The sequence below is a fragment of the Myodes glareolus genome, chromosome 17 (genome assembly GCF_982192425.1).
Source record: "Myodes glareolus chromosome 17, mMyoGla1.1, whole genome shotgun sequence".
In the NCBI taxonomy this organism is placed as follows: Eukaryota; Metazoa; Chordata; class Mammalia; order Rodentia; family Cricetidae; genus Myodes; species Myodes glareolus.
Genome location: NC_142042.1, coordinates 56,008,771 through 56,030,781, shown reverse-complemented (window position 1 = coordinate 56,030,781; position 22,011 = coordinate 56,008,771). Strand labels below are relative to the sequence as shown.

The window sequence follows — 22,011 nt, the reverse complement described above, 5'->3', positions numbered from 1 at the left end:
GCTAGTGTCTGTGCTTTCTCCTGCTTGCCTTTTTATTCAATCCTCTACCCTACTTCATGAAATGGTGCCTCCCACACTCAGGGTGGGTCTTCCATTCCCACTTAAACCTCTCTAGAAATTCCTGCAATGACACACGTCACCAAGTGTCTCTTAGGTAATTCCAAATCAAGTCGACAATGAAAGTTAGCCATCAGTCAGTCACCTAAAGATCGTAGGAGCCACATCAGAGATTCCTGTTTCGGGCTTCCTCAGATGACTCTACTAGTAAGCTAAGTTTAAACCCAATTCCTGGGGCTGCCAGGACTGTCATCTCACATTGACTGTCAACTGGACAGGATCTAGAATCACTTAGGAGACAAATCTCTGGGCATGTCTATGTGGGAGCTTCTTGATTCTGGTATCGGAGATGGGAATACCCACCCTAATTGTGGGTGACGTCATCTGATGGATAAAGGGGAGAAAACAAGCTGAACACCCATCTTTATCTACCGTTTCCTAACTTTAGGTTACATTGTAGATACAATGTTGCCAGCTACCGAAACGCTGCCTTGCTTTCGGTACCTCAAGGGACTAAGCGTCCTCAAACCGTGTCCTGTCACAGCAACAGAAGTAACTAGTATGGCAAGGCATACTTGGCAGAGTTTTGAAAGATATTGTTAGCCTGTCTGCATCCACAATGCTAACAGGGAGGGGTTTTAGTTAGGATGCTGGAGTGATGGTCCAGAGATTTCTTGACCTGATATGGGAGGGAGTGACGGATTTAAAGCAGAGAGGAGAACTTCAGTGCTTAGGAAATAAATGAGCCAGATGTGCTGGTCACAAATCAGATTTGGATGACGAGAGTATAGAAGAACCCAAGGAAGATCTCCTGGGCTTCTGGCTTGCGTCGACTCCATAGAGGTGAGCAACTTTGTGGGCAGAAAAAGCAAGATCAGATTTTTGTCTGATTCATTTAATGTAGTAGCATCATGCAGGCATCTTTGCATAGGACAGGCAGTGACTATTGTGACCTATGTTAGTTCCAACTCCTCACAGCATCTCTGTCCACACCATGGTCTGCTTCTGTCGGGGGAGGCTCGCTGAGACAGGCTTTTAGTATGTCCCCCTGGCTGTCCTGAAACTCTCCAGATAGACCAGGACTGCCTCTAAGTCACCGAGATCCACCTGCCTCTGCCCCTGCCTCTAGAGTGCCTGAACTTAAGGTCTGTGTGGCCACTTCCAGGCACCGCATTGTCTCCATTTTTATCAAAGAGAAAATGAATCCTTGATAAAAAGCACCTCATCCTGATACTCACAGCTGGTAGTTCATGTTGGTTAAGTATGAAACTAGGCCTCTCTGCAAACCAGAGGAGGGAGTAGCCATCCCTCATTGTCATATGAGGAACCCAAGGCTGTGAGGGGCTTGATTCAGGGCCTGGGATTGACCAGCAAACCAATGACAAGGCTGGTGTTTGCCTGTGGCTCTGCTCTGAGGATACACAGGCAGCCATAGCCATCTGGGAGGATCCTGTTATTGGGATGGGGTTCACAGAGGTCAGGCTCAGGGTCAAGTATAACTGTATACTTGTTGCCTTGCTAAAGAACCCAGGATAGGACACAGCGGGAGGAAAAAGGAGCGCAAACTGACTCTTCTGCCATCTTGCCCAGACAGTCCTGGGGTTGTCAGAAGCACAGCCTTGACTTTAAGTGCTGGATTTACCTTCTTAGGAGTTGATTTGGTCTCGGGGGGAATCTACAAATGAAGCAAAGATGAGCACAGATGTCTTTAGCAATGTGTGATCAACCAAGTCAGAGATTTGCTCTGTGAGGGAGGAACGAAACATCAAGGTAGGACTGAAGGCCCACATTACATCCAGAGAAATAGTTAGCGTGAGTCTCAGTCCTAAGGCCGCCAGAGCCCTTCCCTGCAAGGATTAATTGAGCTCCCAAAGGATCTTATTACAGGGGTTGTCAGAACCTGTGCTAAGGAGGACAGGAATGATTGGATCGCCTGAAGTGTGGGAACTGAAGCTGGACAGAACGGAGGGCACAAAGAGCAAGGCTTAGCAACCACAGTACTGACATCAGCTCTCAGAGGGTCTGGGACTCTCTGTCTAAACATCCAGATTGGACAGATCTGCAGGTCAGGAGGGGGAACACCTTTTTTCTGCATCTCTTCCCAGGGTGCCCTGGCTTTGCTTCGCCCTTCTCTGACTGGGGCCTCCTGCTGCTCATTAACAGGGTTGGCCACTGAGAACACAGTCATCTCTCCCTCCCATGCCCCCCCACCCCGGCTGACTGGGAGCAGTCGGAATCCTTAAAGGGAATGTGTCCAAAACAAAGCCTAAGAAGATGACTGCAGGCCGAAACACAGCAGTGTGACTGCCTGCGTCATCGTACACACTGGACAGCCAGCCATGCAGCCGTGTGAGCAGAAATCCAAGAAGTTACCAGAAGGAGGAGGTAAGCCAGCCTGAGCCTACACTGTGGTGGCGCAGTGCTTTCCTCATCTGGGCAAACTCAGGCTCTTAGAACAGCAAGATCCCTAGGGCTACCCCTAGAGCCCAGACTGCGGTCAAGTGCCCCCTGGTACTTGAGGATGGCATCCCCAGGCTTCCTGCTGGCCAAATAGACCTCATTCCTGTGAGCTGTATCCTTTGGCTCCATTACTTCTCTCCCAGAACTTCCTGGTGGCAGCCCCTGAGTATAGCTGATGGAAGGAAGCTATGTTCATTTCAGCTCAATTCTGCCTGGACTGTAAAGTGAGCTGGAGGTTGGAGAATACAAATCGAATTGCATCTTGAGATCCCACATCCCCTGATTCATACAGGGGACCCTTGGGGGAAAGTGGTAAGGGAGGGTCCTATGGTGTCTGTTTTCATCAGCTCCATGACTACCATCTATCAGGAAAACTCCCTTCTGAATTCTTTGTCTGTTATTCTTCTCGTTACTGAACAAGAGTCAGTGGATGAGACCCTTATCGGAGTTTCCCATCATAGACACACGAGTCTCAACACGAAAACTTCAAGGAAGGAAAAAGAAGCAAAATAAACAACTTACTGGCGTTCTAAGGCTTTTGTTTTTGAGACAGGGTCTCACTTTGTAGCCTTGGCGAACTTGGAACTCTCTGTGTAGACCAGGCTGGCCTCAAACTTACAGCGATCCTCCTGCCTCTGCCTCCTGAGGGCTGGGATTAAAGGCATGCACCACCATACTCATCTCTAGTATCTTTAAAGCCCAAACTCAATTATCACTTCTTCTAGAGAGTCTTCTAGATCCCCAGAGCTGGGTCAGGGTTCCCTATAACAGTCCCAGAGTGTGCTCTGTTCCTTTTCCACAGGATTTACTGTCGTCTAGAATAGCCACCTGTTCAGCTGTGTTTCTTGCTGGCTAGACAGTCAGCGAGCTCATGGGGGCAGGGCCATTGTCCACCTCACTCATCTGTCATTCCAGCACCCAGTAGAACCTCAATGGATACTCATTAAATCATCCAACAGCCAATATTAACATCTACTTTCTCCCAAATACCGATCTCAGGCAACATGACTGGATGGTTTTGTGGACTCAATCAGAAAAGATGTTTCTAGAGAGAGCAACAAGAGTCAAGGCTGTGATGCGAGAAGGCATCGGACACTCGTTACATGTTCATACAGTGTCAGGCCCTCTGTTAGCCCTGAGGTTATATAGAAAGGGAGGAAGTATGTCCCACTTTCATTCAGCTTACAGGATGATTCCTATTAAAATCAGGGGGCTATGGAGATGACTCAGTGTGTAAAGTGTTTGCTGAGCAACTATGAGGTCGTGAGTTTGGAACCCTAGCACTCAGTAACTACCAGGCATGGCAGCACACACCTATGCCTGAGGGTCAGAGACAGGTAGATCCCAGGGAGGCTTTCTGTGGGTCCACCCACAACAGCAAGCGCCAGGTTAGTAAGAAATTCTGCTCCAAAAATAATAAGGTGAGAAGCAAATGTGGGAGATAGATGGTCTAAGTCTCTGGCTTCCATATGTACCTGACATTGTAGGTACACTTACAACACTTGTGTGTACACACGCATACAAAACAACACACACACACACACACACCACACACACACACACCATTAAAAACCTAAACTCATGAAGGTCCTCAACACGGGAAGAATGCAGGAAATTCTTGATATTCATGGAAGAAAGTAACAGATAATTACTAGAGGTCATGGCATGAGTTATGAAGGAAGAGTGGGTCATGCCGCAGGGAATCTATTAATTTGGAAATCTGGGTGAAGGACTTACCCACAGGAGAAGTCAGAGCAGGAAGGCAGTGGGGCCTATGGGCAGCCCTTCTTCAGAGCCACTTCCAAGCAACCAAGACAGTCAAGCAGATGCTTAGGGACCCTGGATGAGGTCTGGAGTCCCAGACCATTCAAGGCCACATAGCAAGGCCCTGTCCCAGACACCAACTAAAAACTCTATGTACTAATGTTTATAACAGACTTCTTGGTAGAAGTCCAAACCTGGGGACATCTGAGATGTCCTTCGATGGGTGGTAGCAACCAGCTGTGGCACGTCTGTGCCGCTGAACAACACTCAACAGGGGGTTCTTGGGCAATGGGACCTTCTGAATCTTTCTTTTGGCCATGGTTGCCTGAATGGTCAATTCATACATGCATCAACTTGGGCACCTCTCCCAAGAGTTACACCGAGTTGAAGGAAAACAAAAACAAAACCCCAAACAAAACATTAAATGGAGGGTTAGTGTTTGCTAGGCGCAAATGAGTGGCGGGGAGGTAGAAGCAGAGTGGGCATGAGGGGGAACGTGGACCCCTTGTCATTTACAATAGCGCGTTTCGTGGTTGTTTTAATAGATTGTCATTGGGGGGCATGGGATAGAGGCAGACTTTTTACTACGGTGTGGAATATGTATTCGCTCTAAACACAAATTTAACATAAAGGACTCCACGTCCAGGCACTTCATTTGTGAGACGTTCAGCCACCATGAAGGTGGAGCGTGGATCCAGACTTAAGAGTGGCTTCGGGTGTGACTGCCAAGACACAGTGGAAGAGAGCTTTTCTGTGCCAATGAGGCTTTCTGGGTCTACACATGTATTAAACGCCATCGACCTATATACCAAAAAGAGGTACCTTTACTGTGTAATCATTAAAAAGAACGAGAACTTTAATAATGCATGCATCTCCTTGATGTTTTGTACAGCTCGGCTGGACAATAACCAGACACAGCAGCTGGACAGCAGGAACGGCTGTCACTGTCACAGTCGCGACCATCTTGTTTCCCTTACGCTATTTGATCTTTTCGGGAGCCTGTGAGGGGACGAGGGCAGGGACCACAAATGCCATCTTATCCTGAGATTGACTCAAGTTGTCAGGCTTGGCAGTGAGTGCTTGGCCTGCTGGGCCGTCTCACTGGCCCCGTAGGCCCCATCTTATGGTGAGAACATGAAGGGTTAGAGAGGACAACCTCTCTTCCAAGATCTTATGGTGTGAACTTGTCCTTGGAAGGAGAAGCGGGTTTTCCAAAGAGCGGATAAGTCTCCGAGGCCAGGGGAGGTGGCCTTTGTACTATTCAAAGGATGTTTTGCTTACATTTAGAGAGAGAAGCACTTCCCAAAGTAGCTGAGCCAGCAGTGGCCCTGCGGTGTGGCTAAGCAGGACAGCAAGGAACACCCTGGGGTGCTTCATCCCTTGCACTTGACTTCGGGGCATAAGATCGTTTGCTTTGGAAACCATCTGTCAGGGTTGGGGGACGAGTATCCTTTCCAAAGAGTCTCCTGTCTCCCTCTGGATCCTCTGGGATGTGGTCTAACACCTTTGGTGAGGCTGGCAGGCACGGGGGAGCAGGGTCTGTGTAGTAGGTCTTCTATTCTGCAGATACACTGGGAGCTCCCTCTGCCTAGAAACTCTCTCTTCCAGAAATCCAGCTGGCCTGCTCCCACCTCCTTCAGGCTGTTATGGGCACATCACATCACCTTCTTAGTTCACTGCTACTGTGGCGGGAATGTTGACGCTGGCTCTGTCCCTGTCACCTCACTGACCTGTGGACTGGCTCTCAGGGCCTCTCAAGCTCCTGTGCTCTGAAATTCGGACCCTTGTAGCTATCAGAGATCCCTGCTGAACCCCATGGGCAAGGCTGGGGCCAGTAATCCACTCTGTGCTCGGTGGCAGGAGGAGGCACAGCCCAAGCTGAGTGGGTACTAGAGGGAATGCCGTATCATCTGATCCATAACCGCTTCATCTTTTGACACTGTGTGTTGAGGACATGTCCATGAAGGACGTCACTGAGGTGGGGGAAGAATGCAGCCTGTTGTCTGGGCCCAGAACACAAAGGCGGGTCTGTGCACACGTGGGCACTCCCGGCCCAGGCTGGATCAGCTGCTCTTGCTTCCTCCTTTGCCATCACAATACAACCACAGAGATACAGTTTGCCCTTCAACCCCCGCTCCAGGAACCAGGCAATGGGATTTCTGCCTACTGGGTGCCCGCTGAGCAGAGCCAGTAACTCCAGCCTCCCGGCCCACTTGGCTCCTGGTGAGTCTAGAATTTCAATTGCCTGCCTCTCCCTGACCTCATTTGCTGTGCCCTCTCGTCTTCTCTTTCTCTTGTCCTCCCTGGCACACGTGTGAGAGGCAGATCCAGGGTGATCTGGACTCTGCTGATTACCAGGGAGCCAAGGCTGGGAGCTGAGTCATTATCTGCTGGGCGGTGGCCAGCTGCGGAGCAGGGCCACCCCAACGGGGCTTTACTCAGTCGGGGGAGAAGCGGCTGTGCTGGCCTACCACCCTCATCCTAGGAAACCAGGCAAGGGACATTCTAGCCAGAGTCCCCACCATTGCCCAGCATGGGGACAGAGTGGCATCAGGATGAGATTGCCTGAGATGTGACAATAGGCTCCAACATTACAAGGGACAGAAGACAGCACAGGCAAAGTCCTTAGCCCCTGGGCATCTTAGTCGCCTCGTCCAAAGACATCCAGGAGATGGTTGTTGAGAACGTTCCTTTTTTTCCCCTGCTCACAACATAAAATAATTTAATTTATATAAACGTGTGAGTCTTTTCTCCGGAACTTCCTGAACTTTCCACACTGACTGAGAACATATTGTAGCCATTCCTAAAATTTTAAGCAGAACAGGAAACAGTATTAGCAAATTATAAAATGGAAAAGACAATTTTTCATATGATGCTAATCTTTAAATACCCAAAAAGCAATTTAAAATTAATCTGCAAAAGTAATATTTAACTATTCTCCAACTTCCTGTTTTAGGGCAATCTTGGATTTGGCAGGGTAAAGGAGTCTCTGTGAGTTCGAGGCCAGCCTGGTCTACAGAAGGAGAGCTTTCTATAGACCTTGAAGCCGTGCTCAGCATGGGTCAACCTAGAGTCAGCCTTGAAGCAGTAAAGCCATGTCACCATACATCAGCACCCAAGGTCGTTCATTTGTTCATCAACTGAGTACCTTCAGACACTTAGTACACTCGATAAGTCAACCGAGAGACGAAAATCCCTCCCACTGTGTGAGGTAAACTTCCCTTCCTTTCTTCCTTTCTTCCTTCTTTCCTTCCTGCCTGCCTTCCTGCCTTCCTGCTTCCTTCCTTCCTTCCTTCCTTCCTTCCTTCCTTCCTTCCTTCCTTCCTTCCTTTTTTCCTTCCTTCCCTCCCTCCCTCCTTCCCTCCCTCCCTCCTCCTCCTCTTCCTTTTTCTCCTTCCTCTTTTGACAGGTCCTCATTTCTAAATGGAGAGAAGTGAAAACCAAGAGTTGTATTAAATGAAAGGGCCCACAGGACCCAAGAAGGTAGTCAGGGCACAGAGCTAGGGAAGATGACTTGGCCTCAGGACTCGGGGAAGGCCCGCATTTAAGCAGGTGGCCTGGGAGAACCGTAGGAGATGAGGCCCATGTAAAGATCTGAAGAAGATGGGGGTTGATGTGTCAAGTGAGCTTCTGGGGGAAGAATCTTCTGGCAGAGGGGATACCCTGTTACTTCCTGGGGATGGCTGCTTACTTACCTGGTGTGTCTGTGAACTGGGAAGAGGTCCATGGCTGTGGATAGAATGCAGGGGAGAGCATTGAGAGACCAGAATAAGGACACAAAGGGGTCCGATCACCTGTGACCTTTGAAATGATGTGTCAAGCCTGCACTGAACACCCGACAGAGATGCTTGTATAACAGAGTGCACTGAGTGCCAGCAGCTAGGCCACCGTAAAGATTCTCCTAATTGTTCTTGGTGTGTGTGTGTGTGTGTGTGTGTGTGTGTGTGTGTGTGTGTGTGTATAAACTAGGTATCCTCCCTATTCTACCCTTGCCATGACCAAGTTAGAACTCAGCAGGCTCCTGTCACTTGCTGGTTTACCCGCAACATTCCTGGCGAGCCAGTGGGCATCGGACAGCACTACCCCTTCCTGCACTGACAACACACGCCGTTGTTGGCTTCCTTATCTATTCTCCTTGACCTCAGAGGCCCTTTTCTGACTGGAACTTTGTTTTCCCTCTCTCACTTGGCTCTGCCCTATATTCAGCAAAACCCAACCCAACCCATCCCTTCTCTCTCACTCTCTTTTTGATTTTTCAAAACAGGGTTTCTCAGTGTAGCCTTGGTTGTCCTGGAACTTGCTTTGTAGACCAGACTGGCCTTGAACTCCTCACATCTTCTTTTGATGGGTGTCTTTATGGGTATGGAGAATGATCATCTCTAAACTCCCAATTCTTGTGAAATCCAACAGTGATTCCAGAGCTAATGATGGTCTTCCTGTTTCTGGTCCTACTCTGTATCACAATAATTATTTGGAAAAGTAATGTGGCAATGCGGATAGTGTATGAAGAGCTATAACAGTGTGAATACCCTTTGATTTGGGGATTTTATGTTTAAGAATTTATCTAAAGAAAACAGACCTGATTAGAGAAATCCCCCCCCCCGCCACATAAGCCTGGAGAAGTTCAATTGGTAGAGGGCTCACCTAGCATGCAGGAAACCCCGATTGCTCTGCAGCATTGCAAAGACTGGCCTCAGCAAAGACTGCCTGTGACCTCAGCACTTGGGAGGGAGAGGCAGGTCAATCAGGAGTTCAAGGTTATTCTTGGTTACTTAGGGAGCTGGAGGCCAGTCTGAGCTACATATGACTCTATAAAGAGAAAGAAAAGGAAGGATGGAAGGAAAGAAGGAAGGAAGGAAGGAAGGAGGGAGGGAGGGAGGGAGGGAGGGAGGGAAGGAGGAAGGGAGGAAGGGAGGAAGGAATGAAGGAAGGAAGGAAGGAGGGAAGGAAGGAAGGAAGGAGAGAAAGTGAGAGGACAGGAGGAAAGAGAAAGAAAAAGTGAGGGCAGGTCATATAAATAAAAATGTGCATCATAGAAATATATATATGTATATATATAATGGAATACAGAAATGGTAGCAAAGATTATCATTTATTAAATATCTTCTAAGGACCAGGAATAATTAAGTTATTTCTTATTATTATTTCACTCAATCCTTGCCCTATCTCTGTAAGAAGGGAACAATGATTATCTAGCCCAGCGGTTCTCAACCTGCGGGTTGTGACCCTTTCACAGGGTCGCCTAAGACCATGGGAAAGCACATATATTTACATTATGATTCATAGCAATAGCAAAATTATGGTTATGAAGTAGCAACAAAAATAATTAATTTTATAGTTGGGGGTATCACAACATGAGGTAAAGGGTCTCCGTCCTAGAAGGATTGAGAACCTCTGCTCTAGCAGGAGTTACTGCCATGTGTGTGAGTGAGGAGGGTTCCTGAGAGGAATAAAAAATATATTTTAATATATTAAAAGGGGACTTTTTGGATTGGCTGCCTGCTGACTTGGGAATGAAGTCCAGATGTACAATACGGTCTGGAAAACCCAACCATGACTGTCTTCACCCTGGGAAGCTGAGAACCCAGTACCTGCCAAGTCCCCGAGACTGGATATCTTAACAGTACCAAGTTGGTGCTAATGGCTGAAGAATTTCTAGAGAGCTACTGGCCTGCTGTCCAAGTTGGAAGGCCAAAGAAGCAACAGTGGCTGCAGCAACAATATGGTTGATAACTCATGAACAAGATGCAAAGGCAAGCAAGCAAAAAGCAAAAGCTTTTTCCTCAGATTTCCCTTCATCTAGGCTACCTCTAGAAGGCGCTGCCTACATTCAGGGCTTATCTTCCCCCTGAGAGGAAACTAATCACGGAAGCCCCTCACAGTCACGGCCACGAGCTAACCTAAACTAGATTATCCCTCACAGTCACGTCCACGAGCTAACCCAAACTAGATTATCCCTCACAGTCACGTCCACGAGTTAACCTAAACTAGATTATCCCTCACAGTCACGTCCACGAGCTAACCTAAACTAGATTATCCCTCACAGTCACGTCCACGAGCTAACCTAAACTAGATTATCCCTCACAGTCATGTCCACGAACTAACCTAAACTAGATTATCCCTCACAGTCACGTCCACGAGCTAACCTAAACTAGATTACCCCTCACAGTCACATCCACAAGCTAACCCAAACTAGATTACCCCTCCCAGGTGTCTAGAGGCTCGTCTTTTGGATGGTTCTAGATTAGTCAAGTTTATAATATTAGTCTAGCCCTTGTCAACTTCACATTCACAACATCTTCTTATGCTGTGTTTAGTTTACAAACAACATTTGCAGGACAAAGATAAAACTTCAGCTGGAGCTGCCTGCTGGCCGGGAAATGGAGTCCAGACAGAGAAAGGGAAGAAGATGGTGGCCATCTCAGTCAAGCTTCGCAGCTGTCCAGGCATTGTCTTGTGGTCATTAGAGATCGTAGCTATTTTTGGAGAGTTTGTGGTCAGTCCAGGAGCTCCATGTATTTGGCTGCACCCCTGGCTGAGGTACCGTCAGGTCAATGTCAGTCAAGTTCCTGGTCACCCAAACTGTCCAGTCCCTCGGGAACTCATTCCTAACTGTGGTGAGGTGGCAGATACCGTCACAACTAGGACAGGGATAAAGGTTTGTTTGGGGAGAGAGCTGACGTGAAATTATCCTTTAGAAGTGAGCTTTGTTAAGACAGAGGGTCTCATAACCACAGCTTTGTTAAGACAGAGGGTCTCATAACCACAGCTTTGTTAAGACAGAGGGTCTCATAACCACAGAAGCCATGCTCTGGCCCTGAGGAGAGATCATTATAAGGGACACAGTACAACATATCAGTGGGAACAGGATGTAACTGGAGGGAGAGGGAGAGAGATTTTCCATCTAGTGGGAAGCCTGCCTCAGGGAATAGCTTAAAGTAAGAGGGTGACTGTCATAGATGGGGTGATGGGGCGTGCCCAGAGGGGTGACTGCCATAGATGGGGTGATGGGGGCATGCCCAGAGGACAGCCTGAAGAGAGCATAGAAACACCTGACCACATCCTTCCAGGCAGGGTGGCAGGACAGCCTGTGTTACAGGGGGGCGTATAGAACAGAGCTATAAATAGGGACTGTGATATCACAGCATATCTATTCTTTATGACTCAGAGAGAAAACTGCAGTAGGGCATGGCCGGATTCCTTCAGGTTTGGAGCTCTGGCTCCTTAGAATGAGACATTGTGAAGCCTGCCCCCCACATAGTCTGGAGCTGTGGCGGTGTCCTTTGCCAAGCTGACTGAATTCACTGACCCCGCTGAAAACCGTAGCAGAAACTTTACTAAGGATTTGGTTTGGAACAGCAAATCTACGCAAGCATTCCAATTCCCCTGAGCCTTTGAATCCCTTCATCCACACTGAGCCAGGAGCGTTAGACATCTCCTAAGGAACAGCAGGCCATCTTTTGTCCTGTATATCAAAATCAACAGCCAGTCAATCAAATAAACTCTTGGCACCTTCTTTTTAAAGCACATAGACACACACATACACGCACGTGCACACACACACACACACACACGCACACACACACGTGCGCATGCGCACACACACATGCGCGCGCGCACATACACACATGCACGCACACACGCACGCACACACACATGCATATAGTACACACGTTTTGTCTGCGTATAGGTTTGCATCACGCGCATATCTGGTGCCTGTGGGGTGAGAAGAAGGTGTTAGATCCCCTGGGACCGCAGTTACAGATGGTTGTGAGCTGTCGTGTGGTTCTGGGAATTAAACTTGGATCCTCTGGAAAAGCAGCCAGTGTTCTTAGCCACCGAACCATCTTTCTAGACCACTTGGCACCTTTTCTTAATTAAATGATCTACAACATTAAACCTACACTCTCTGCTCAATGAAGTCATACTGACAAACTCTTCCTGGCCTAGTTTTATGTATTTTCCAGCATTATCCCACTCCCTCAAAATCCATTCCCACCCACAATGCCCAGATTTCCGTTTGAATGAATTAGCAAGCCCATTATGTTCTTTATGGGTATAGCGCACCTCCTCATGGCCAGTACTTCCTATCTCTGCTCTAGAGGCCTGGCTAGCTAGGGATCAATATGACTGGACACTGTTTAGATTAGTGCTGCTCTCAACATTGGTCAGGGCAGCTTCATTTTGCAGTGGGCATCATAACTGGTCAAAGCAGCAAGAATAAGTGATGGTTGAGTCAGGGCCCTCAACGAGATATTTCTACACTTATCCACCAATGCTCAGGAAACATCGTGGAAGAGGAGGCCACAAGAATATAAAAGCTAGAGGATGAAGAGGAAGGAGAGCTACTGGACACTGGACACACTGGTCACTGCACAAACTCACAGAAGCAATGGTCACCACAGGAGGCCTGCACAAGATGGGACTGAAAGGGATGGTGTGGTTCAGGACACCCAAGAGCAAGTTCTCAGCCCGAAGGAGACTTATTTGTCCTGGAGGGCCAAAGGGCAGGGAATAAGAGACAAAGAGGGAAGATGGAGGGCTTGGGAGAAGGGGAAGGGAACAAGAGAAGGGAGAGGGAAGGATATTTGTTCCCAAGAGGGACAAAGGTCTGCCTCTGGATAGAGAGAAGGCAGATGCATCTCTGACAAAGAGCAGTTTATAAACATAAAGGGGGAGGCGTTTAATTTTAATTGGGCATGTTAATTAGGTGAGCCAGAGGGGGCTTTCGACAGCTGGACTTCTGATACTTGGACAGCTGGACCTTGGTAGTCAGCCTCAGGAGGAGGAAGTGGCCAAATAAGGGAGTAGACCTTGGTGGTGAGCTTTGGGGGTGTAATTTATTGGTTTTTAGCAAGGCAGAGGGAATAGGGGAGGAGGACAAGACCTGTAGAGTCCTGTTTGCCACGCTCAGGCTGGTGGTGTCCCTTCAGGAACCCATCAAGGTTCCGGCATGAATGGAGGCGGAACACATGTGGCCCCACCCCTGGGAGCTACTTACAATCAGTGGCTGTTGGGGAGGGCAAGCGGTTTTTCTGTAGGGGTGTAGCCACTGGCAAGTTGTCTGTAACCCCACACCCCTTGAGTATAGAACTAAGAAGAGTTGGGGATTTGGCTCAATGGTAGAGCTTTGGTAAGGTTCCAGGTTTGGCCCTCGATTAAACAGTTAAGAAAGATGTCATCTCCATGGTGGGACATTAGTCATAACAAGGGAACACAATCTCAGCACCTCCTCCCTCACTGGAGGACCCTTAAAAACATAACTAAGTACCAAAAGCTGGGTGGGAAATGCCTCACTGTGTGGTCCCACTTGAGAAGCAAAGCTCGAAGATTTCTATGGAGAAGTACATTCGTGGTCACCTTGAGTTAAAGAGATGATAGGATTGGCTGGGGCTCTAAGGGGCACTTGGTAGGGTGTCCTGCCTCCTTCCTCCTACAGAACAGCATCCAACTGCCCAATAGATCTGTGTCCCTTTCCAACACTGTCATTCAGGTGACTCACCCTTCTGCAAACAGCCTGCCTTCATCCTTTCTTCTTACTGTGTTCTCTGCTCCTCGGGCCTGCTCTCCTTCATTGACTGATCAAATCGCACTCTTACTTCCAGATCTAAGCCCACTGCGCCTTCCTCCCCTTCCTACATGCTCCTCTACTCTCTCTGTGCCTCTGAAGAAACATTAGCATCAGAGTGTGTCTTCTGTCCTCAGTGACTCCCACGGACCCATCGGCCTTTGTAGCTGGGTGACAGTGCTATCCACTGTGGGCGATTCTGTCTCTCCAAGGCCTATCAGTGCTTTTGGTATCCAATGTAATTACCAGAGTTTTTAGGGTAAATACGTTAAGCCTTGCTAGCCCCAACAAGCTAGGCTAGGCTGCCACCCATCCCCAATAAACTTCTTGAAGAGACAGGTAACGATGAAAAACAAAGAGAAGAGACTTTTAGAAGAATTTTTTTGAGAGTGATATCCTGCCTGTCATTGCCCCAGCATTGTGTCAGCTCTGGCCTGGTCTGCAATGTGCCCTGATAAGATGCTGGACTGTGTAATGATTCATCCCTGGAGGCAAGCTCCTCCCCTGGAGGCAAGCTCCTTCCCTGGAGGCAAGCTCTTCCTCTGCCTGGCACCAGAACTCCAGCCTCCCTCCCCAACCCCCAGCGTTAGGCTCCCAGAGACCCCATTCTTTGGGTCTGTTATTTCAGTAGTCTGATCATTGAAAAGGGGGGGGAACACAAGTGTCTCTTTATAATTTCCTTTTTGCAAAGGTGGTTACAGTATAATAATCTGCTTCCTCTCTAGGGTTCCATGGAACACCTGCGCATAGTGAACCTTGGAAGTCTGTCAATGATGGCCTAGGTGGTTTCCTCACTTGGTGGACTGTGTTCAGCAGAACTCAGCACGACAAGTTTGAAACCCCAGATTTGATTTTAAAAATAGTGCACCTTTTTTTTTTTCAGTCCCTCACCCTGTATTTTAAGCTTCCTCATCCTATCAATTTTCTTAGGACTAACTGTACTCACACTTGCATCTCTGAGTCTCCCTGGGTCTTTCCTCAGATGGGCTCCAACACTGCTGAATGCCAGCAGTGGCTACCCAGCACCCTGAGAGCAGGTTACCTCTGTCCCTAGGAGTGCCTAAGGGCTGGGGCTGAACTAACAGAAGCCCAGAGAGCCCTCAGTTCCTACTCTCCGTTCAGCTGAGCCCCAGAGAGTTTTCTTTGTTAAACCTTTGTGCTTTTCTGCTTGACATACGAACATTCCAGCCCTTAATAGCAATATTGGTCAACTTCAGAGTAATGATGGAGCTTGGAGCAGAAAACTGTTTGTGACTTTGAAAGATCTGCTGTCCTTCCGCACAGAATTCTGTATGTGGCCGTGGCGGGTTGGTTCCAGAGGAACACCTCTCCACATTTGTGATGGGAGGCACCCGAAAGGACCTTGACTAGACACCAAGTGATAGTTAATTTTTGTAGCAAGGAAGATTAAATCGCAAGCCCCTGGACTGCAGTGTTGGTTTGCCCTCTCGTTCTCAACTGAACGGAGAATTCCTGCCTTATTTACCGGTTAGCGAAATCATGCCTCTATTGTGAAGAAATCGTTTCATCTTTTAGATCTGCAGTGTCATCCCAGGATTGTCAAGTACCTTTGGATTGTTTGCCTTTAGTTAAGACTCTGTTGGGGCTGATAAGATTGTTCAGTGGGTAAAGATGCTAGATGCCAGGCCTGGTGACATGAGTTCAATTCCAAGGCCCTACATGGCAGAAGGAAAGAATCAACTCCTGTAAAGACACAAACACACACACACACACACACACACACACACACACACACACAGTTTTTAAAAGTTTAAAGATTCTGGTTAAGTGAATAAATAATTATAATTAATTTGACAGAATGGGCTGGAAGAACAGACTGACACTCATTGGTTAGCTGTTTCTCTATGTCTTTCCTTAGCCGCCATAAAGATTACTTTATCTGGTACACAGAGCTGATGAACGCATCCAAACTGGGCAGTGAAGTTTTGTTTATGCTTGAAATTATGTGTTTTGTGTTTACCTAATTAATTACTGACTTTGCGGTGAGGAATGCCGTTGTAAAATATATTCTGTCAAACTTTTTGGACCCTCATTTGCTTCAGAAAACAAGTGAAGATCTTAATTTAATTTTTATGCCAGAATGTAAACCTTGTAAGGCTTAGGGCATTCCTCTCCTGTCCCAATCCTCTCTTACACTTGCTGGCTGCCCAGATCTTTCTCTCTCTCTCTCTTTCTCTCTCTTTCCTATCTGCAAGACTCTCTTGTTATCTCCTGTTTCTTGAAAAAGTATTAACTGGTGGCTTATTTACCTTTAGTTTATGTGTATGGGTGTTTTTGTCTGCCTATGTGTCTGTACACCATGTACTGCGTGCAGTACCCCAGCGGCCAGAGGAGGGTGTTAGTCACCATGTGGATGCTGGGCACTAAATCAGGGTCCTCTGTAAGAGCAGCAAATGCTCTTAACCTCTAAGCTATATCTCCAGCCCAATCACCTCCTCTTTCAATCAACTTCTCCTTTGAGGTTTTCTATTCTGTGTGGTATCTAATCTCTGCTCCAGTCTCCAAGGGTGCTAATGAATTCACTTACTTCTGATTCTCGTGAGTCACATCCCATGCTTCTTCCAGCCTGAGATGCCCACGATTGCAAGAGTCTACCTGCCTTATAGACGAGTGAGTAAAAGGTCTTAGGATCTCAAGAACGCCGTGTGTTTGTCAGGGCTTGATTTTTAAAGGCATTTTCAGATGACACCATGCGCATCTCAGAATCGTGAATTGTATTTGAATTTTGAAGGAAGCCTTCTCCAGACAATGGCTTGGTGTCTTCTATGATGGGATGCTGGCTATCTTGGTGTGGAGAAAGGCTTGACGTCACATGGGGCCTTGGCTCTTAGTTGTCTGTGTGTGAGCTTCCCGTTACTGCTCTAACAAATGATCACAAATTTAACAACTTAAAACAGCGCAAACATATCAATGTACAGCCTTGTAGGCTGGAGGTCTGCCGTGTGTCCCACTGGGCTAAAGTGGAGTGCCAGCAGGCTCACTTTTCTTTATGGAGAAGGACTGGATCCCCTGTCTTCTCCGGTGCTGGAAGGCCATCTGTTCTTTCTGCGCATGGTTTCTCTCTCCACTTTCAAGGCAGGGTGTTGTGTCTCCCGGACCCTCTGTGGTCACGCCTCCCTCTGACTCTCTTCTGCCACTCCCTTCCTCTCTATGGATCCTCATAATGACCTCGGGACAACGATAGCAAGTAGAGCCTTCCTATTCGGGGATCGTGTGATCATCAACTTTAATACCTTAATCCCAGTAACTGTGCACTCCTCATAGTCACTGGCTCTGTCAGTCAAGCACAGACATCATCGGATGTCATCACGCTGTCTGCCAACCCTAGACGAGAAGTCACAGCACAGCAGGGGGCTTGAGAAAATCAGGGGTGCAAGGAGACACAAAAGAAGCAGCAGTCAAAAACTAGCTTCTTTTGAGTTGTGACCTTCTCCTATTGTTTATTAGACAAGGGGGTCAGGGAGCAGCAGCAAGTGAGCATTTGGTGTGGGGTTGATATCATGGGCTGGGTTTCCAGAAGCATGTAAAAGAGAAGGCACTGCCTCTGCAAAACAGTCCTCAGGACATCCCCTTGGGCTCAATACAACAGAAGGAAAGGAAAATGAGAGAGAGAGAGAGAGAGAGAGAGAGAGAGAGAGAGAGAGAGAGAGAGATGCAAAGCTATTGCAGTCAAGGCTCCATTTGGAGCTTCGAAAGTGGGCCAAGACCTCTGTACCCTGGTACCCTGTTAGATGTGGATTGTCCTTGAAGGGATGTGTGATCTTGCTGGCTGGGTGGGGGCTCTCTCTTCAGCAGAAGCACTTCTTGGAGAGGGCTGTCTGCCAGCATGCTCCTGGCCAGTGCAGGGAATAAGTCTAACAGTCCTAAAGAAGCATGGGGGTGAGTCCCCACTGTGGAAAAGTTTTGGTATAAGGTAAGTTGTCATTGAACTAAAGGGTATTCTCAAACTTTCACAGGGAGGGTCCTCGAGCAGGGCACATGATTAGGAGGAGAAAAAAAAACACCCATCAAGGCAGGGAGGAGATTCAGAAGGTATAGTAAAAGGAGCGGGCTGTGTCCTGCTGCCCGGGTAGCTTAGCCCCCCCCCCCACCCTGAAATAATTACACAGAAACTGTAGGTGGACGGAGTAGACAGAACAGAATGCTGAGAAGAAGGGCAGTGTGGCAGACGCTATGATTCTCCTGCCCAAGATGGACGCTGGTTAAACTTGTGACGGTAAGCCACAGTCAAGTGGCATTTTACATTAATAGAAATGGGGTAATCAAGATGTGAGAGTTAGCCAGTAAGAGGCTAGAGCTAATAGGCCAGGCAGTGATCTAATTAATACAATTTTCATGTAATATTTCGGGTGTAAGCTAGCCGGGCGGGACCGAATAAGGGGCCCGCGCTCCTTACTACAAGAAGACATGCCTTCTTATCTCCCCCCTGCCCCCAGTCCCTGCAGAACTCAGGCTTCCTGACCTAAGCATCCGAAAGGTGTTCCAGTAAATGGTGTCGACTATATCTAACCCCAGGATGGAAACCAACCTTCAAACTCAGGGGACTTCTCCCTACCCAACCCAAAGAGGAGTCTACAAGTGAGTCCTTGCTAGGGGAGCAACATTGATGGGGCAGTCCCAGCCAATACTGAGAAACCAGGCAGATGTCCATGTGGCCTCCCTCCACAGAGAGATTCCAAATCCTTTGGAGTCAGGATGAAGTTTCAGGGTTGTTGAAAGGATTGGTGAGCAGATGGACTAACCAGTTGCTGGTGTTAAAACACATCGTTTTCTCTACCTTTTCTGCTCCTGGTGACGGGGCATCCGCAGCCTGCTTGTGAGTCTTGTTGTTTGTAAAGTGGAATCAACAGTGGTGTTTGTTGCAAACATTAAGAGAAAATAGGCATACAGAACTGAGTATTTACCCAGACTTGAGTAATGGCATCACTTCCTTCTTCCCTAAGATGGTACATAGGGCGCACCATAGTTGACAAAGAATTTTTTTTTTCAGCTTCTTATAAATGTAAGGAAAAGGAAAACAGACACTGTGTAAGCGGGGAACAGAAAGGAGCCAGTCAAGCAAGGCAGCCAGCAAACACAGCAGGGGCTGTACCAGGGCCTCTTGGGTGCACCTGCTCTCGGCCCTGTCTGCCAGTTGCACTTGCACACTCCTAACTTGTTAGACCAGGAAACTACACACTCAAGTGTAGACATTGTTCGGATAATGCAAGGGAGCCTAGCATGTGCCAACGCTGGTGTCTCTGCAAACCAGCCGTACTGACCGAAGAAACCCTGTAGCTTCTAGGGAGGGGGTGGGAGGTAAAGGGTGGGGATGGGGATGGGAGAAAGAGAGAGAGAGAGAGAGAGAGAGAGAGAGAGAGAGAGAGAGAGAGGTTCTGCACTTCAGAGGAAGAGTGTTTGCCTTGGATTTAAAGCTCACTGTAGTACCCGCCAGCCACATTTAGAATGCCCTTGCTATTTGTAGCCATGGTGCCAAATGCCCTGTAATCTCACTTAATCCTCAGGGCAGCTCTCACAATGCTCTGCCCACTTTACATATTGGGAAGAAAGACTCCCAAGTGAAGAGAAGGTTGCGGTAGGTCCTAGGGAGAAAGCGGCAGGGCGCGACTGTGAGTCTGCTTCCATCCGGACCAGACCGTGCTCCCAGCGAGTCTGCTTCCATCCGGACCAGACCGTGCTCCCAGCAGCTGTGCTCCCAGCAGCTGTGTTGTTTCTTCCTTCAGTAAAGCACTTCCAGAATCTTCATTTCCAGGGTCTCTATGAAACTTTTGGTGAACACATTTTCTAGATCTAGCCACTTTTCCCCAGTCAAGTTTTTTCCTAACCTTTTGATTTTTTCCTTTTTTTTTTTTTAAAGAACAGAAGGGATCTCTGTTCTTTTTAAAGTTTATTAATTTATTTAATGGGGGCGGGGGAAGGCTGTGTACTCATACTTGTGCCGTTGGTGGAATTCAGAGGCTAACTTTCCGAGGTCAGTTGTTTTCTTCGACCAAGGGGCAAAGTCTCTCTCCCTGTTTCGGTCACGCTATGGGTATTCCAGGCTAGCCGGTCTTTGGACTCCCGCCTCGGCATTCCGTCTGACTATAGAATCGCTAGGATCACAGCTGCGCACCACCACACCTGACTTTTGTCCACGGGTTTGAACTCAGGTCATCTGGCTTTCCCTGCAAGCGCTTTTACCCGCCGAGCCGTCTTGCTAGCCCTCCCTAACCTTTGAATCATTATATGTACATAATAGATACTGTTGTGTGTGCAGAACCGTGTTTGACTGGCGTTGGTGCGTGAATTCAAGGATAAGTCACACACTACTCAAACCCTCAAAACCAGAGCTAGGATCCCAAGAGGGCGTGGCTTGGCAGTGCTATTGTGGTGCCCACTCCAATGTGTGCCCTACCTCACAGCTTACTCACTCAGCCTAAAGAATGCACTGATTGTTGGCTGTGGTTCCCCTTCTATGGCTCCAGATGTTGTATTTAATTTTAAAAGGTGAAACACTGAAGCGGAAATGTGGTCACAAGTCAGGAGATTGTGTGCGCATGCGCATGCGCATACCCATGTGTATCCATGTATTTATATGTGCAAAAAGCCGTCTATCAGCGCCAGCTAAAAATGCGCAGCAGTCCATCTGTGCTGGAAATTGAGGGCATCATATGCTTGCATTTCTAGGTCTTCCTAAGAATTACGTAAGTACCCCCCAAAGCCAAGAGGGCAGGATCGGAGCCAGCCGTGGGACACGCTTCCTATGAAGAACGCTGAGGAAGGGCTGACCTTGAGGAGAGCTAGCTTGCCAGCCCGTGGAAAGTTCCCAGCCTTGGGGCTTAAACAAAAACGGTATTCAGAGGTTTGAGTGCTCGGTTGAAAGCAGTCTGTCTCCTTGCTTTGTCTTGGGGACTTATCAAGGTGAACCCTGGCCCTGAGACGACTGGATATTAAATTTAAAACTGGGCACTACCGCCAGGCAGGGTCCAATAATCCTTCCAACCATCTCTAATTAGCAGGCTCTGGGGGCCCCCAGGGTCACACAGCTTAGGCAGAGGTGAGATAAGCAAGAGGTCTAGTCTCCTCACTCCCGGAATAGTTCGGCAGAAAGGCATCCTGGGAGGACCGCTGTGGGAGGTAACACAGCCAGGCCCCAGAAGCTTATCAAGGGCTCCCTCTGTGCTCGTCCTCCAGAGAGGGGAGTATCTGATTGGCTCGGACCCACTGTGGGCCTCTGCAGAATTCTTGCCTAGAGAATTCTCTAGCCTACTTGACTAAAACCCCCATACAGAGATCTGAGACTTAAAGTTTCATTTTCAAACAATGCATCACGAATCCCTAGGACCGTCTGTAATTGAATTGGTTCAATGGGTGAGATCCATCACTTAAAAAACACAGAGAGAAAAGGGATGTAGCTGGGTGCACTCAAGACAATAAAGGTAAGCGTAGTCATGGGAATGTTACATTATGATCTAAAAAGTAATTTTTTGTTTGTTCTTTCAGTACTGGGGATTGAACCCAGGGCCTTGGGTATGCTATGCCAAACACTCTACTATGCTGGAATGAAGCATGCGGACGTGTTTGTAGCTGAAGTGACATGAAGTTGAAAGAAGTGGTGATAGAAAGACGTAAACAGATGAGACAAGATCGACAGGACGCCAGCAGTCACTCCGTGCCGACGGTGACTCCGACACATCTGTTCTATTATAGTCTGTGTTTTTGTCAGGGCTTTTCTAATGGAAAAATTTAAAAGCACACACAAACACTGAACAATATTCATGTTGCAAAAAAACATTGAAATTAAAGATTAACATTAAGAGAGCTAGAGAGATGGCCTAGTGGTTCCGAGTGTTTGCTTCTCCTACAGAGGCTCCAGCTGGGCTCCCAGAATGCACATGGCAGGTCCCAACCATCTGTGACTCCAGCTCAAGAGGATCCAGTGTTCTCTTCTGGCCTCAGAGAGCACTGTGCACATGTGGTGCATAGACACACAACCAAGCAAAACACCTCTACACATAAAGTAAAAATAAATAAATCTTAAAAAAAAAGAACAACAAACCACCTGTACCTATAGTTCCAGGAGATCTGTTGCCCTCTTCTGGCCTCCATGGGTACCTGCACACATGTGGTTCACATACCCTCATCTAGACACACACGGCCAT

The 22,011-nt window shown here is 47.9% G+C and overlaps 1 long non-coding RNA gene across 2 annotated transcripts; it reads left to right on the top strand.

Annotated features, from left to right (window-relative positions):
• The first annotated feature begins 2,213 nt into the window (after window positions 1-2,213).
• Window positions 2,214-21,682, top strand: LOC125405619 (uncharacterized). Of its 2 annotated transcripts, XR_015735354.1 has the most exons (5): window positions 2,214-2,442; window positions 6,422-6,504; window positions 7,238-7,492; window positions 20,537-20,701; window positions 21,353-21,682. It is a non-coding gene; the product is annotated as an uncharacterized LOC125405619 (long non-coding RNA). The 2 variants fall into 2 exon arrangements; XR_014997821.2 differs by lacking the exons at window positions 6,422-6,504; window positions 7,238-7,492 and having other exon boundaries at window positions 2,228-2,442.
• Window positions 21,683-22,011: the final 329 nt, after the last annotated feature.